The following is a 16,200-nucleotide window of genomic DNA, read 5'->3' as shown; positions in this document are numbered from 1 at the left end:
AGAACCACCAGGTTTTGTTCACTCACCTAGTTGTAGGTAATCTCTACATTGTGGATGGATGGAGCAGTTCAACTTCTGGCTGACAGCTCACACTCAGAGGTCACTGTCAGCTCTTCTCTTTTATGATCATGCTATGTTGAACCATGAGACAACACCTTCCATGCGCTCTTAAGGCCTCTCTCCAGTGTGAACTCTAATGCCTAATGAGGTTAGGCCTTGACTGTATGCTTTTTTACATCTGCTACACTTCTACATTTATAAGGCCTTTCTCTGTGTGAACTTTCATGTGCCAAGCAAGGTGGAAGTTTCTGCATTCCCATATTTCCTACATACATAAGGCCTTGTTCCATCGCGAATTCTCTTATATGCTGTAAGATAGGAATTGTGGCTGAAGAATTTTCCACATTTACGACACTTAGAAGTCTCTTTTCCAGTGTGAACTTTCTGGTGCTCAACAAATGTGTCTTTATAGATAAAAAGACTTGCCACATGATCTGCACTCATAAGGCCTTTCTCCACTATGAATTCTCTGCTGCCGAACAAGATAGGATCTTCTAATAAAGGATTTATCACATTAAGCTCACTCTCTTTTTTTTTTTTTTTTTTTTTGAGATGGAGTCTTGCTTTGTTGCCCAGGCTGGAGTACAACAGCATGATCTTGGCTCACTGCAACCTCCACCTTCCCGGGTTCAAGTGATTCTCCTGCCTCAGCCTCCCAAGTAGCTGGGACTACAGGTGTGCGCCACCACGCCTGGCTAATTTTTGTGTTTTTAGTAGAGTTGGGGTTTCACCATGTTGGCCAGGCTGGTCTCGAACCCCTGCCCTCAGGTGATCTGCCCTCCTCAACCTCCCAAAGTGCTGGAATTACAGGCATGAGCCACCATGCCTGGCTTTAAGCTCATTTTTTGTATGACCTCTTTAAAGTATGAGGGTTGGAGGTGGAGCCAAAGAATTTCCCTCAATCACTGCATTTATAAGGTATTTCTTTGCTGTGAATTCTTTTCTGTACTGTAAAGTAGGAGCTGTGACTAAAGGTTTTCTCACATTCACCACACTCCTAAGGCTTTACTCCATCGTGGATTTTCTGTTGCTGAACAAGTATATCTTTGCAGTTGAAGGCTTTCACACATTCACTGCACTTGCAGTCCCTTTGTCCAGTGTGAAAGGCCTCCCTGCTCTCAGTACTTCGGTGTGGCTTCTTCCCCATTGGGAGGGGCCTGGTGCTTGAAAACTTCAAAGCTATTCAAGAGTTATTTCCCACCCTTCCTGCTAGTGAAAACCTTCTTTGACATGTAGGATCTGCAGATCTTCACAAACACCAGGCTCTTTTCCTTCTAGAAGATTTCTGTCTGCTGCCTCTGGATCTGATCTAGGTTACAGTGAACCAGAAGTCTCCACCCCATGACTCACATGTGTATGGTTGCTACTCAGAGGATGTTCCCTTTGTCCAGCTAGATGGAAAAACGTCTTTCAAGACCAGGCCATACATGTCATGGGGTGGGCTTTCTGACCTGCCTTGGGAGTTCTCACCTGTGACACTCTTAAAGAAACACCCTGCTTGGAAGGTGCATGTTCATCCTCCACTCCATACCAGCTACCTTGAGTGGGGTCACCTCAGGGTGCTTGTTGCCTTCTGAGCCTCACTGCAAAATGCCCTCTCATACTTTAATTTTAATTTTTTTATTTTTTTGAGACAGGGTCTTACTCTCTCACTCAGGCTGGAGTGCAGTGGTGTGATTACCACTAACCTCAGCCTCGACTTCCTGGGCTCAGGTGATTCTCCCACCTCAGCCTCTTGAGCAGCTGGGACTACAAGTGTGTGCCACCACACCTGGCTAGTTTTTTGTATTTTTGTTGTTGTTGTTGAGACAGGGCTTTGCTATGTTGCCCAGGCTAGTCTCTAACTCCTGGGTTTAAGCGATCTGCCCGCCTCGGCCCCCCCAAAGTGTTAGGATTACAGGTGTGAGCCACTGCACCTGGCCCCTCCCATATACTTTAAACTATCTCCAGATTTCTTATAATACCTAATATAATGCCAGCACTTCATTTGTGTGGATTCAGCATAGTACTCAGTGCACAGCAAATTCAGGTTTTGCCTTTTGAACTTTGTGGGATTTTTTTCCCCTTCAATATTTCAAATCCACAGTTGGTCGAATCCACTAATGCGGAACCCATGAATACAGAGGACTGACTCTATCAGTGAGGGTTTTCCAGAGAGACGGAACCAACAGGATATATATATGTACAGATAGATACATGAGAGAGGATTTATTAGGGGAATTGGCTTACACGATTATAGAGACTGAAAAGTCCCATGATAGGCAGTCTGCAAGCTGGAGACCCTAGGATGCTGGTAGTATGGCTCATTTTAGTCTTAATGTCTGGGAACCAGGGAAGCTGATATTTTAACTCTGTCTGAGGCTGAAGGCTGTAGAGGCTGGAGTCCTGATGTCCCAAGGGGAAAGAGAGGGAGAATTTTCTTTTCCTCCACCTTTTTGTTTTTTTCCTGGCCTCTAGCCAATTGGATGGTGCCTGCCCACAGTGCAGGTGGATCTTCCCCAGTCAGCCCACCACTCCACCCGCCAGTCTTCACTGGAAGCACCCTCAGAGACACATCCAGAAATAATGCTTTACCAGCTCTCTAGGTCTTCCTTAATCTAGTCAAGTTGACACCTAAAATTAACTACCACAGAGGTTCGTGGATTTCAGGTTAGTATTCCTCTTGTAGAGGAAAAAAAGGTGAATTATAACCAAAGGCGGATGAAAATAAGTGTTTAAGTGACTTACCAAAGATTTGATACCTGTTCTGTAACATTTTGTCGGATGAAACTAAGTGTTTAAGTGACTTACCAAAGATTTAATACCTGTTCTGTAACATTTTATAATACTTCGCTTATTCAACTCTGCTGTTGTGTGAAAGCAGAGATAGAAAATATGTAAATGAATGAGCATAGCAGTGTTGTAAAAACAGGTGGCCAGCTGGAACTGGCCTTTGGATAGCAGTTTGCCAACCCTTCTTCTGCATTATTTGGAAACTTTTTCTACTCAGTATATTGCCTGAGACGTCAGTTGAGGTATTTTTTGCTTAAACGGTAGCACCCGTGGTGTACCTATCCCTATTAATGTATTGTTAAATGCTTATATTAAAACAAGTGTGTAGAAATAAGGAGATACAGGTTGAGTATCCTTATTTGAAATACTTGGAACCAAAAGTGTTTTGGATCTTTAAATTTTCAGATTTTGGGAATATTTGCATTATGCTTACCATTTCCTAATGTGAAAATCTAAAGTGCTTCAATGAGTTTTTTTTTTTTTTTTTTTTTTTTGTGACAGAGCCTCTTTCTGTGGCTTAGGCTGGAGTACAGTGGCGCGGTCTCGGCTCACTGCAGCCTCCGCCTCCTGGGTTCAAGTGATTCTCCTGCCTCAGCCTTCCAAGGAGCTGGGATTACAGGGGTGTGCTACCACTCCTGGCTAATTTTGTATTTTTACTAGAGACGGCGTTTCGCCATGTTGGCCAGGCTGTCTCAAACTCCTGACCTCAAATGATCCGCCTGCCTTGGCCTCCTAAAGTGCTGGGATTACAAGCGTGAGCCCCTGCGCCTGGCTGAGCTTTTCTTTTGAGCATCATGTTGGAGCTCAAAAAATTTTAGATTTTGGAACATTTTGGATTTCAGATTTTTGGATACTCAACCTGTATAGCTGCTGGTAGAAGTCAGGGAATTTCTGAATGAAGAAAGGTTACAGTGCTTCTCAAACTTGAATGTGCATACAGATCACTCTGGGGTAGTCTGGGGTAGAGCCTGAGTCACTCGTGGGGTCAGTAGATCTGCTGGGAACCTAGGATTCTGCATTGCTAATACTTTCCCTGGAAATACTTATGCTGTTAGTCGCTGAAAAACAGTTTGAGTTAACAAGGTTCTGTGTTCAGAAATTGCAAAATGCTAGACACGGTAAAAGATTTAACTGGATAAAGACTTAAACATCCATAAACACAATTTCCAGTCTCAGTGGTAGTAGTTGAAAGAACTTGTTAGTTGAACATATAGTGAGTAGTAGGCCTCCATATTTTCTTTTCTTTCTTTTTTTAAAAAAATAGAGACACGGTCTCGCTATGTTGCCCAGACTGGTTTCAAACTCCTGGGCTCAAGTAATTCTTCTGCCTTAGCCTCCCAAAGTGCTGGGATTACATGTGTGAGCCACTGCACAAGGCTCATATTTTCTTTTATTTTAGCTTCAGTGTTGAATTGGACCTTCTGGTCTTCTAAGAAATTCTTGAAAATGGTTTAGTTGCTGTTCTCTCAATGGATATTTTGCCTTGATGTTGGTTTCCCCCAATGTTCTTTTAAGACCTATGGTCACTGGTTGTCATTTAATCTTTTATTTCCCCATCTCTTACTACTTATGTCCTATTAGCAAACTACAGTTATGTAGGAATATTGAATCATTACAGGCTGCTTAGTATTGGAAGTAAGTAGAATGTTAACTTCATTTATTTTACTGAGAAGGTAACTTGGAATATTTTGAATTCTCTTTTTGATTTGTCTTTGTTTTTGATCCTGGATTTTAAACAATTTTATAACTTAGGGAAATATTATAACTTTTGTAACTTTATAAATTTTATATCTTAGGGAAAAAGTAGGAAGGCCAGAAACCCATATACCTACCACTTTGATGCAACAATTTTTTTTTCTTTTCTTTTTTTTAAAAAATAGAGATGGAATCTCGCTATGTTGCCCAGGCTGGTCTCGAATGCCTCACCTTAAGCTGTCTTGTTTGGCCTCCCAAAATGCTGGGCTTATAGGTGTGAGCCACCACACCTGGCCTCAATATTTTTATTTAAAAAAAAAAAAATCTAGTCAGCTTTATTTCGGTATAGTTTACATACAATAAAAATTCAACAATTTTTTAAGTGTACGAATTTATAAATTTTGAGAAATGTATTTACTTGTATAACTACCTCCATAATCATAGAACATTTATATCAATCCAAAAAGCTCCCTGGGCTATTTGCAGTCAACTCAAAATACTTTCTAATTTCCATTTGATTTCTTCTTTGACCCATGAACTACTTAGAAATGTAAATTCCTAATATTTGGGGATTTTCTGCATATCTGTTAGTGACTTAATTCTACCGTAGTCAGAAAACATACACTTAGATTTTAGTCTTTTAAAATTTATGGAAACGTGCTTTGTGGCCTAGGATTAAGGTCTATCTTTGTGACTGTTCCATGTGCCTTTAAAAAGAAATATATTCTATCTGTCTAGTCAAGTTCTTTGTGTTTAGGTTTTTAATAATCTTACTGATTTTTTTGTCTGCTTGTTCAGAAAGGAGTGGTATGATTTCCAACTCTAGTTACAGAGTCTACTTTTATCTGTTCTATCAACTTTTTCTTCACATACTTTGAAGCTTTTTTACGTACATAAATATTTAGGCTTGTTGTGTTTTCTTCCTGAATTAGGAAATGTCCCTTTTTATCCCTCCTAATTTTTTTTGTTTTGTTTTGAAGTTTGCTTTTTCAGCTATTACTGTAGCCACTCCAGCTTTCTTTGGATTAGGGTTTGGATGTTATATATTTTCCTGTCCTTTTTACTTTAACTCATCTTTATTTTTGTGTCTGTTAGCATATATTTACATTTTCCTTTTTTAAAAAATAACAAGGCTGGCGTGTCATCTCATGCCTGTAATCCCAGAACTTTGGGAGGCCAAGCCAGTAGGATTACTTAATACCAGGTGTTCGAGACCAGCCTAGACAACATAGTGAGTCCCCATTTCTACAGAAAATAAGAAAGATTAGCCAGGCTGGGTGCGGTGGCTCACACCTGTAATCCCAGCACTTTGGGAGGCCGAGGTGGGTAGATCACTTGAGGTCAGGGGTCTGAGACCAACCTGGCCAACATGGCAAAACCCCGTCTCTATTAAAAATACAAAAATTAGCTGGGTGTGGTGGTGCATGCCTGTAATCCCAGCTACTGGGGAGGCTTAGGCAGGAGAATCACTTGAACCTGGGAGGCGGAGGTTGCAGTGAGCCGAGATCGCGCCATTGCGCTACAGCTTGGGCAATGAGCGAAACGCTGTCTCTGGAAAAAAAAAAAAGATTAGCCAGGCATGGCATGGTGGTGCACCAGTTTCCAGTTACTCGGAAGCCTAAGGCGACAGGGTTGCTTGAAGCTAGGAGGTTGAGGGTACGATGAGCTATAATCATGTCACTACACTCCAGCCTGGGCAATGAGTGAGAGCCTGTCTCTTAAAAAACAAAAAGCGAAATGACAGCTTTTGCCTTTTAATTGTTATGTTAGATCATTTACTTTCCCATCTGCTTCCCCTTCCCCTTCGCCTTCTCCTTTTCCCCCTCCCCTCCCCTATCCCCCCTCCCTTTCGGAGATGGGGATCTCTCTCTGTTGTCGAGGCTAGAATGCAGTGGCCGTTCACAAATGTGATCATACTGCATTGCAGCCCCAAACTCTTGGGCTCAAGCAGTCCTCCCACGTCATTCTCCTGAGTAGCTGGGACCACAGGTGCACACTAGTGTACTCAGCTAGATCATTTACTTTTAATGTAATTATTCATATGGCTGAGTTTTAAACTATCATCTTTCTATTTGTTTTCCATCTGTTCATAGTTCTTTTCCCCCTCTTTTCTTGCATTTTTCGGGAGTAATATATATTTTTTTCTTTTTGGAGACTGAGTCTCGCTCTGTCGCCCAGGCTGGAGTGTAGTGGCGCGATCTCGGCTCACTGCAACCTCTGCCTCCTGGGTTTAAGCGATTCTCATGCCTTAGCCTCCTGAGTAGCTGGGATTACATGCACCTGCCACCATGCCCCACTAATTTTTGTATTTTTAGTAGAGATGGGGTTTCACCATGTTGGCCAGGCTGGTCTCAAACTCCTCGCTTCAAGTGATCCACCTGCCTCGGCCTCTCAATATATACTTTTAAAAATGATTCAATTTTATCTCTGCTATTGGCTTTATGATAGACCTGTTGTATTTTTTAGAGGTTGTTCAGTGTACAATATCTATAACTTACCACTATATACTTTCAAATAATATTTCACTGCATATGGAGTATATGTACACTGCGTTTCTCCTCTGTTTTCTGTTGTGCTGTTATTGTTACACATTTTAATTCTGTGTGTCATAAATTCCACAGTAGATTGTGTGTTTAAAAAATATATTCGGTTAACTTTGAAAGAGATTAAAAATGAGAAAATAAATAAATCCTTTTTATTTTCTTATATATTCATTATTTCTGTCACTTTTATTATTTGCATCAGTGTAGATTTCCATCTGGTATTATTCCTTCTATCTGAAAAACTTTATCATTTCTATTAATGGAGGCTACTAGTGATGCGTTGTAAGCTTTGAAGCCCAGAAGGGCTTCGTTTCACCTCCTCTTCTCACCTTCATTTGTGAAAGTTATTTTCACTGGCTATAGAATCTTAGGTTGATAGAGTTCTTTTTTTCTTGTAGTACTTTAAATATGTTGTTGCATTTTCTTCTGACAACAAAGAGTGTGCTGTCAGTTTTATCTTTGTTCCTCTGTTTATAAAATGTGTCTTTTTTTTCTGGCTCCCACAGATGATTTTAAGAATTTTTTTTTCTCACTAGTTTTTAGTCATTAGCTTATGACATGCCTTTATGTGGTTTTTGTTTATTTATTTATATTTTTAATTTTAATTTTTATTTTTGAGATGGTCTCACTTTGTTGCTGAGGCTGTTGTGATCATAGCTCACTGCAACCTTGGACTCCTGGGCTCAAGCGAACCTTCTGCCTCAGCCTCCTGAATAGCTGGGATTACAGGTGTGCAATAAAAAGTATTCCTGGCTAATTTTTACTTTTTTTTTTTTTTTTGGTAGAGACAAGGTCTTGCTATATTGCCCAGCTGATCTTGAACTTCTTGGCTTTGAACAATCCTCCTGCCTTAGCCTCCCAAAGTGCTGGGACTGCAGGCATGCACTACCATGCCTAATTTTCTTTTATTTTTTATATTCATATAATAAATACTATTTATTTATTTATTTATTTTCTTTGAGACAGGGTCTTGCTCTGTTGCCCAGGCTGGAGTGTGGTGGCACGATCATAGCTCACTGCAGCTTTGACTTCCTGGGCTACAAGCAATCCTCCTACCTCAGCCTCTCGAGTAGCTGGGACTGTAGGCATGTGCCACTGTGCTCAGCTAGTTTTTATATTTTTTAGTAGAGACAGGGTTTGGTCATGTTGCCCAGGCTGGTCTTGAACTCCTGGGCTCAAGCAGTCCACCTGCCTTGGCCTCCCAAAGTGTTGGGATTATAGGTGTGAACCACCGTGCCCAGCCTCTGTGGCTAATTTCACTCCACTAGTAAGGTGTTGTTTTTCTGAGGACTGTAGCAATGTTCCATACATTACAAGGTCTTTCTTCTCTAGATGGTAGAAATATGAACAGTTTCCAGCCCTTGTGTGAGCTTTGAGGATTGTTTTGCTTCCTTCTACTGGTGGTTCATTTTTTCTGAGGCGGGATAGTTTATTCTCTTACATGCTTAGATCAGTAGTCAGCCAAACCCTTAGGGAACCCCCACTTGAGGTGGCTGGAGCTCTCTCTCTGTTCAGCTTCCTCCTTTCTGACACTCTGGCCCATAGATTCTAAATACCTGATCTCCCTGAACTCAGAGGTTGTCTCAATTAAGTGGAAACTTCAGGTTCTTGGTTTCTTCTCCCTGCTATTTGGCCTGGAGACTGCTTGCAGGCAGTAAGCTGGGCCAGTTGTAGTAGATCTCACTTCATTTGTTTCTCTTGTCACATCTTTTATCTAGTTTTCTAATTGTTTATGGTGGTAGGCTAAATTCAGTCTCTATTACTCCTGAAGTGGCTAGTGATTTAATAATTTGCATATTTTTTTCTTTTTTACCCTGCCTCCCACCCTAGAATCTGTCTAGTGTGAGTTACGGACATCATGTCATTTTACCCTTAAATATTAAAAATGTACCTCCCAAAATTTAGAACCTTCTCCTTACAATCACAATGTTGTTGTACTAAGGAAAATTAATATGAATTTCTTTTTTTTTTTTTTTGAGACGGACTCTTGCTCTGTTGCCTAGGCTGGAGTGCAATGGCACGATTTCGGCTCACTGCAACTTCTGCCTCCCGGGTTCAAGCAATTCTCCTGCCTCAGCCTCCCAAGTGGAGACAGGGTTTCACCATGTTGGCCAGGCTGGTCTTGAACTCCTGACCTTGCGTGATCCACCTGCCTCGGCCTCCTATAGTGCTGGGATTACAGGTGTGAGCCATCGCGTCTGGCCAATATGAATTTCTTAATATAATCTAAGACTGATTCTGCTTTGTCTAGGATTGTTTCCAAATGTTGTTTGTTTTCTTCTCAATTGGATTCTTTTTCTATTTTCCTTTTATTGTTTCTTTCATGGTTTTTTTCTCTAGTGTGTTTTTACAGTGTTGTGTCCGTGGCTGTGTGGCTCTTCTCTGCCCAGATATTCTTTTTGCTATGATATAAAGTGGGTGACTTTTTTTTTTTTTTTTTTTTTTGAGACGGAGGCTCGCTCTTGTTGCCCGGTCTGGAGTGCAGTGGCGTGACCTTGGCTCACTGCAACCTCCGTCTCCTGGGTTCAAGAGATTCTCCTGCCTTAGCCTCCCAAGTAGCTGGGATTACAGGCGCCCATCACCACGGCAGGCTAATTTTTTTGTATTTTTAGTAGAGACTATGGGTTTCACTATGGTTTCATCACTCTGTTGGCCAGGCTGGTCTCGAACTCCTGACCTCAGGTGATCTACCCACCTCGGCTTCCCAAAGTGTTGGGATTACAGGCATGAGCCACCACACCCAGCTTGTGATTTCTTTTTTCTTTTCTTTCTGCCTCTGAGACCAGTGTTTTTTTTTTCCACCTTCCAATCATAGTTTGAGGGGCTGATTATTTTGTGTTTTATTCACTTTTCTGCAGTCATGGGGCCGTGATCATATATAATTTTTTTGAGAATTCCAGGACTCCATTCTCTTGAGATTTTTAAATAAGTGAATTGTGTGGCATCTGAGGACTGGGGGCAACATCAGAAGTCCAGTGTGCCATGCTTTTCCACATTTTCATTAAAATATTGTTTCATTCCTTGGCTGCCTGTTTGAAAGATTATATTATTAGGTTATGACCAGTGTTGTATTTAGCACACTCTCTTGAAAAAAGAAAAAAAAATCCTCTGATTTGGCTGGGTACGGTGGCTCACACCTGTAATCCCAGCACTTTGGGAGGCCGAGGCAGGAGGATCGCTTGAGCCCAGGAGTTTGAGACCAGCCTGGTCAACACAGTGAGACCCTGTCTCTACAAGAAAGACAAAAGTTAGCCAGACATAGTGGTGCGTGCCTGTAGCCTGAGCTACTGAGAAGGCTGGTGTAGGAGAATCACCTGAGCCCTGGAGGTCAAGGCTGCAGTGAGCCTTGATAGTGCTACTGCACTCCAGCCTGGGCAACAAAGTGAGACCTTGTCTCAAAAAAAAAAAAAAAAAAAAAATTCTCGAATTTGTAGCCTTTTCAATGTCAGTTTCCGTGGTGGTGTAAATACTCCCTTCATGGCTGATTTCAAGCTACCAACATAATGTTACAGAGCATGAAGTTGGGAAGGGAATTGACACTCATGAGCATGTATCAGCCAAATTGCTTATCTTTTTTTATTTGATTTCAGTTCTTTTCTTTTTTTTTTTTTTTTTTTTTTTGAGATAGGGTCTCTGTCACCTAGGCTGGAGTGCACTGGCCGTTATCATAGCTCACTGTGGCCTTGAACTCTTGGGATTAAGTGATACTCCCTCAGCCTCTTGGGTAGCTTGGATTACAGGTGCATGCCATCATGCCTGGCTAGTTTTTATTTATTATTTATTTATTTATTTTTATTTATTATTTTTTTTTGTGACAGAGTTTTGCTCTTGTCGCCCAGGCTGAAGCGCATTGGTGCGATCTTGGCTCACTGCAACCTCCACCTTCCGGGTTCAAGTGGTTCTCCTGCCTCAGCCTCCTGAGTAGCTGGTGTTATAGATGCATGCCACCACGCCAGGCTAAGTTTTGTATTTTTAGTAGAGACGGGGGTTTCACCATGTTGGCCAGGCTGGCCTTGAACTCTTGACCTCAGGTGAGCTGCTTGCCTCGGCCTTCCAAAGTGCTGGGATTACAGGTGTGAGCCACCGTGCCCGGCCTATTATTTATATATATATTTTATATATTTAATATATATAATATATAATATATATTATTATATAAAATAATATATTATATAAATATATATAAAATATTATATAAAATATATAAAATAATATATATTATATAAAATATATAAAATAATATATATTATTATATAAAATATATAAAATAATATATATTATATAAAATATATAAAATAATATATATTATTATATAAAATATATAAAATAATATATATTATATAAAATATATAAAATAATATATATTATTATATAAAACATATATAAAATAATATATAATATAAAACATATAAAATAATATATATTATTATATAAAACATAAAATAATATATATTATTATATAAAACATATATAAAATAATATATATATTATATAAAACATATAAAATAATATATATTATTATATAAAACATATAAAATAATATATTATTATATAAAACATAAAATAATATATATTATTTAAAACATATAAAATAATATATATTATTATATAAAACATAAAATAATATATATTATTATATAAAACATATAAAATAATATATATTATATAAAACATATAAAATAATATATAAAACATAAAATAATATATATTATTATATAAGACATAAAATTATATATATTATTATATAAAAATATATAAAATTATATATATTATTATATAAAAATATATAAAATTATATATATTATTATATAAAAATATATAAAATTATATATATTATTATATAAAAATATATAAAATAATATATTATATAAAATATATATATAATTATATAAAATATATAAATATTATATAAAACACATAAATATATTATATAAAATACATAAATATATATTATTATATAAAATATATAAATATATAATTATATAAAATATATAAATATATATATTATTATATATATATTATTTTTTCAGACAGAGTTTTGCTCTTGTCACCCAGGCTGGATTGCAATGGCACGGTTTTGGCTCACTGTAACCTTCGCCTCCTGGGTTCAAGCGATTCTCCTGCCTCAGCCTCCGGAGTAGCTGGGATTACAGGCACCTGCCACCATGCCCAGCTATTTTTTGTATTTTTAGCAGAGGTGGGGTTTCACCATGTTGGCCAGGCTGATCTTGAATTCCTGACCTCAAGTGATTCACCCCCCTCAGCCTCCCAAAGTGCAGGGACTACAGGTGTGAGCCACCACGCCCTGCCACCTGGCTAGTTTTTAATTTTTTGTAGAGACAGGGGCCTTTCTATGTTGCCTAGGCTGGTCTTGAACTCCTGGACTCAAGTGATCCTCCCACTCTGGCCTCTCAAAGTATTGGGATTACAGGTGTGAGCTACTGCATCTGACCTGATTTCAGTTCTTGAAGTTTGTTCTGTGTGTGTGTGGGGTGGGGGCAGAGGGGCAGGTAGGCTGCTTTATCCTCTACCCATGGCCCCCTTATTTCCCTCTTCATTAGGTATTGGGGAATAGAAATTATGTAATTCAATTTCATACATTATCTTAATGTAATTATTTTTCCGCAATACTGAGATTACACAAATACTGATATTTAGGCATAATTAAGATAAACATTCATAGGTCTTATATAGAAGATGATAATGAGATGGACTTGGTAACTGTGTGTCCCGGGGAAGTGTTTTTAGCTTTCCCAATTAAACCCTGTGAATCATGTTCTATCTCAATTACAAAGATTCAGAAAATCATTTCTCAAGTCTTTTGCCAGTGAAAGTGAATATTATGTTGCTTTTATAAAATTTATTTGTGTGTGGGACAGAGAAAAGATGACTTTGTTTAGTAACTCTCTAGTAGAATTTCAGCTGTTTAAATCGTTGAGCTTTTGTCACGAGTGCTTCAGAACAGCAATAGTTACTGTTTTAAGTTATCAGAAGTGACAAAATACTTTATCTGAACTGTGACTTAAAAACTTGACTTTTTTCTGATTTAAGCACCAGAGACAGAAATAAAAACCAGCTTGACGTCTTTGGTGCTGAAAAAGGAGTAGAATCCACAGTTCTGCAAAGCCAGGCTTGTGCTATGGCAACTCAGACCACTTAAATCCAATTCAGTAATCCAGTGGAAATTTTCAAAATGAAAGAAATTATTCAAAAGTTCTCATACTTCCCCATTCTTGATTTCTTCTTTTTTGCTAAACTCAAGTATACTACATTTATAAGTATGTTTAAAGGATACAGAAGATGCATTGGTATATTTGATTCCATTATTTAGTCTTGATTTTTAAACGTTCCATGCTAGGCCGGGTGCGGTGGCTCATGCCTGTAATCCCAGCACTTTGGGAGGCCGAGGTGGGCGGATCACAAGGTCAGGAGATCGAGACCATCTTGTCTAACGTGGTGAAACCCCGTCTCTACTAAAAATACAAAAAATTAGCCGAGCGTGGTGGCGGGCGCCTGTAGTTCCAGCTACTCAGGAGGCTGAGGCGGGAGAATGGCGTGAACTCAGGAAGTGGGGCTTGCGGTGAGCCGAGATTGTGCCACTGAACTGCAGCCTGGGTGACAGAGCAGGACTCTGTCTCAAAAATAAAATAAAATAAAATAAAATAAAAGTTCCATGCTAGTGGGTTTTATTATGTCTTAGACATTGGCTTCACTGTAATTTCTTTGCTACTTGTGAAGATAGTTTTGGACTCATTCCTCTCACCTCTCTTGGGAGGAGTGCGTTCAAGAGGAGAAGGAAGTAACTCAATAATAGTTTAAGTTGAATTGTCCTTTTATGCCATTCTTTGTGCTCGTAAGCATTTTGCATGCATTTATGGTAGGCAGTGTTGTCTCCATGTTACAGATTAAAAAACCACCTCCTGAGATTTAAAAAAGTTAAATAATTACTTAGCTCGTGTGGTTATGGCTAGGAAGTGTCAGAATTCAACCCAGTTTTGTTTTTTATTCCTGAATTCTTGGCTTCAGTGTGTGTATATTGGTCTGAAAGGCAAATGTGGGAGAAGGAAGAAGAGGAAGGGGAAAGAGATGATGATGATGGATAATTTATTGAACCTTGGCTCTTTGGTAGGCTCTCTAATATTAATTGTCACACATGGTTTAAATCATTTAATCTGTGAGTCTTAAGAGAGAGCTACTCTAGTCTCTTCATTTTATGAATAGGAGACTGAACCTGAGTAGTTTTCTATTCGATCTGGGAAACAACTAATAATTGAAGGTAGTGGTATTCAAACTCAGATCATTTTTTTTATTCTAGTAAAAAATGCTTAAGGTAAAATGTACTGTCTTAACCACTTCTAAGTATACACTTCATTAGTGTTAAATATATTCACGTTGTTGTCTAACAAATCCTAGAACTTGAACCCAGATAATCTGACATCAGAGTTTATGCCCTTAACCACGTAGTGCATAAACAGAAAATTTAGTGTTGGATCACAGAATTTAGTGTTGGATAATAGATGAACCATTTTTAGACAACTTACTTGTTTTATGAAAGAGGACAATTTTCTTTAGTTAAAAATTTTACTTGATTTGTCAAAGAATCACTTTTTTTTTTTTTTGCTTCTCTTGAAGATGGAGAAATAAGGATTAAATTTACTTTCCTGCATGAAAGGAAACAAGGAAACCAGGAAAAATACAGAAAGACAATGGTTGTTTTTTTTTTCTTTGAGACGGAGTTTCACTTTCGTTACCCAGGCTGGAGTGCAATGGCGTGATCTCAGCTCACTACAGCCTCTGCCTCCTGGGTTCAAGTGATTCTCCTGCCTCAGCCTCCTGAGTAGCTAGGTTTATAGGCAGCCACCACCACACCCAGCTAGTTTTTGTATTTTTAGTAGAGATAGGGTTTCACCATCTTGGTCAGGCTGGTCTCGAACTCCTGACCTTAGGCGATCCACCTGCCTCAGCCTCCCAAAGTGCTCGGATTACAGGCGTGAGCCACCAAGCCCAGCGAAACAATGGTTTTTAAGGCATTGGTTATCAGGTAGTGAAGGACCCTGAGAGGGGAAACAGTAAGGTTGGCCCTTTGATTGTGCCAGCTTTCTGCCTTGAGAGATTTATGGGTTGTGGTGCTATGAGAGGGAACCTAGGTAGAGTCCAGGGAACTTCCTCAGTTGAAGAGATGAAGCTGAGGGTCAGGGGAGACCAAAGTGGCTGGAGTTCACAGACAGAATATCAGGGTGAAGAGAGAGCTGCACAGAGGATCCCTGAGATCTGCAGAGGCTTCCACTGTAGTGTTTAGCAGAGCTCTAATCAGCCCATATGTGGAAACTACCTGAGGCTATAGAATCATCCCAAAAGATTAGATTGAACGGTACCTGGTGCTCAGATAGGGCTATAAGTAGTGCCTTTTCTTACCAGGTAGACTGGTAAAACTCAGTTCATGGAGCATTGGGTAGACTACTGAGATAGGTCTTGCCTCAGTAGTGGGAAATAATTACCCCCAGACTGAGCACTCATTCTACATAAATTTGTCCAGAGAATTGAAGAAGAGGTAATAACTTCTCAACACATTTTTTTTACCCCAATATCAAAACTTGACAAAGATAGTACAAGAAAAGAAAACTGTAAGCCAGTATATCCCCTGAACACAGAAAACAAAATTCTAAACAAAATTACAGTAAATTGAATCTGACAACATGACCAAGTAGGGTTTATCTCAGTAATGCAAGGTTGGCTTAACATTCAAAAATCAGTAAATTTAATTCACCCTATTAATAAATTAAAAATAAAAAAAGATCATCTTAATAGCTGCAGAAAGAACAGGTACAGAAATAAGCATTTGTTCCCGATAGTTTTTTTTTAACTTTTTATTTATTTTTATACTTTTTATTTATTTTTATTTTATTTTTTATTTTTATTAGGGATGAAGTCTCGCTATGTTGACCAGGCTGGTCTCGAATTCCTGGCCTCAAGCAGTCCTTCCATCTCAGCCTCCTGAAATGCTGGGATTACAGGAGTGAGCCCCTGCACCTGGTCCTGATAGTTTTTATCAGCAAAATGTGAATAGAAGAGAACTTGCTCAGCCTGATAAAGGACATCTAAAACAAACCTATGACTAACATCCAAACTT

The 16,200-nt window shown here is 39.0% G+C and overlaps 1 protein-coding gene across 1 annotated transcript in view; it reads left to right on the top strand.

The window, feature by feature from the left end:
• Nucleotides 1-16,200, top strand: part of ADAM10 (ADAM metallopeptidase domain 10) — a 157,358-nt gene that overhangs the window by 16,141 nt on the left and 125,017 nt on the right. The gene's annotated exons all lie outside the window — the stretch shown is intronic.

This window comes from Pongo pygmaeus, chromosome 16 (assembly GCF_028885625.2).
Source record: "Pongo pygmaeus isolate AG05252 chromosome 16, NHGRI_mPonPyg2-v2.0_pri, whole genome shotgun sequence".
Taxonomy (NCBI): domain Eukaryota; kingdom Metazoa; phylum Chordata; class Mammalia; order Primates; family Hominidae; genus Pongo; species Pongo pygmaeus.
The sequence above is the reverse complement of the archived record's forward strand: the minus strand, read 5'-3'. Positions and strand labels throughout refer to the sequence as shown.